The sequence below is a fragment of the Limulus polyphemus genome, unplaced genomic scaffold, assembly GCF_000517525.1.
Source record: "Limulus polyphemus unplaced genomic scaffold, Limulus_polyphemus-2.1.2 Scaffold10050, whole genome shotgun sequence".
In the NCBI taxonomy this organism is placed as follows: domain Eukaryota; kingdom Metazoa; phylum Arthropoda; class Merostomata; order Xiphosura; family Limulidae; genus Limulus; species Limulus polyphemus.
This window is the reverse complement of record NW_013675660.1, coordinates 19,787-22,064: the sequence shown is the minus strand read 5'-3', so window position 1 is coordinate 22,064 and position 2,278 is coordinate 19,787.

The window sequence follows — 2,278 nt, the reverse complement described above, 5'->3', positions numbered from 1 at the left end:
TATCTGGCCCGCTGTGAAAAAAGTTTGGTGACCCCTGCTCTAGATCCTTATTGTCCTGTATTAGTCACCTACACTAGTACTTTTTGTATTCTCGTGTCAAGATGATTGTAAAATCATTCGTAGTATGAAACTATACTGGCAGTGAGGTATGTTCTCATATTTCATTTGGAACGGACAGTCACGTGAATACCGCTAGTCGCTCTCGGTAAATGTGATATTTAAGTAGGTAGCGGGAGAATTGTTCAGTCCGGAACAGGAGATCACCAGCAGATGTACATCTTCAAACTTCGTTCTCCATTAGAGAAAACTGTTTGATGTGGTAAGTAAAATACACATTTTCGCTGTATTTGTTTTTAACAAAAACTGTTTTATTCTGATTATCAATTTGTGTTCAGTCTCTCTCTTTATTTGTCATGAACTCGGTTAGTCAGAAGATACAGAATTGTGTTGTAGTAAATATCATAAACAATCCCCTGTTATTTGGCGGACTTGTCACTATTAGGGGGAAATTAGTTTTACCTGAAACTACCACAGAGTTGATAGCTTTCTGTTATGTGCTGACTTCTTTAGTAGACGAAATTCATTCTCCGATTGCTATTATCCAGATTATTTATTCGTTGTAACTTAACAGACACGTATATTCTTTGCTATTAAAATCTGCATTGTTAGTAAACAATAAAATATAGCAAGTAACGCAGATGAAAGCTAAAAAACAACTGCAACTTAATGAGCATTTTTCATACCCCAAATCGCCACCAGTTACATGCTGTATTTCCTTAATTTTCTTCCTAGCCCTTATTTTTCGATTTATTTGTTTAATATCAATGTTTCAAACTTCGTTTCTAATATCATGGCTACGTATGCAGCGGGAATAATTTATATGATTTATTATGAGAGATTCGGTGTGAACTGCATTTATTTAAGAACAGCAACAATATAAATAACGCATGCGCGAAAGTCCGCTGATGGGCTTGTGCAAAAAAATTAATAAATGTATTTGAAAAATTATTCCACGTGAGCCTTTCTGCTGGCACCGAAAGTCACTTTTGACCTCTTGACCATGTCGAGTTTTTCTGCGGGCACTAAACGACAATTTTGGCCTCCTGTTCATGTTGAGCTTTTCTGTTGGAACCGAACATCAGTTTTAGCCTTCTGACCTTGTCAAGTCTTTTGCAGGCACCAAACATCACTTTTGACCTCTTGGCCATGTCTAGCTTTTCTATTGGTACCAAAAGTCATACTTAGCCTTCTGGCCTTGTCAAGTTTTTCTGAAGGCACCAAACGTCACTTTCGACCTCTTGATCATGTCAAGTTTTTCTGTTGATACCAAATGTCAGTTTTAATCTTTTGGCCTTGTCTAACTTTTCTGTTGGTACCAAATGTCATATTTAGCCTTCTGGCCTTGTCAAGTTTTTTTTGCAGGCACCAAACATCACTTTTGACCTCTTGGCCATGTCTAGCTTTTCTATTGGTACCAAAAGTCATATTTAGCCTTCTGGCCTTGTCAAGTTTTTCTGAAGGCACCAAACGTCACTTTCGACCTCTTGATCATGTCAAGTTTTTCTGTTGATACCAAATGTCAGTTTTAATCTTTTGGCCTTGTCTAGCTTTTCTGTTGGTACCAAATGTCATATTTAGCCTTCTGGCCTTGTCAAGTTTTTTTTCAGGCACCAAACGTCACTTTGACCTCTTGATCATGTCAAGTTTTTCTGTTGGTACCAAATGTCAGTTTTAGTCTTCTGGCCTCGTCAAGTTTTTTCTGTTGGTACCAAACGTCACTTTTCGACCTCTTGACCATGTCAAGTTTTTCTGTTAGTACCAAATGTCAGTTTTAGTCTTCTGACATAATTGATAAAGATCTCCAATGTTTCTGTTTCTGAATATACCAGTGTAAGTTTTCTAGGTTGTCGTTATATACCAGTGTAAGTTCTCTAGGTTGTCGTTATATACCAGTGTAAGTTTTCTAGGTTGTATTTATATACCAGTGTAAGTTTTCTGAGTTGTCGTTATATACCAGTGTCAGTTTTCTAGGTTGTCGTTATATACCAGTGTAAGTTTTCTAGGTTGTATTATATACCAGTGTAAGTTTTCTGAGTTGTCGTTATATACCAGTGTCAGTTTTCTAGGTTGTCGTTATATACCAGTGTAAGTTTCTAAGTTGTCGTTATATACCAGTGTAAGTTTTCTAGGTTGTCGTTATATACCAGTGTAAGTTTCTAAGTTGTCGTTATATACCAGTGTAAGTTTTCTAGGTTGTCGTTATATACCAGTGTAAGTT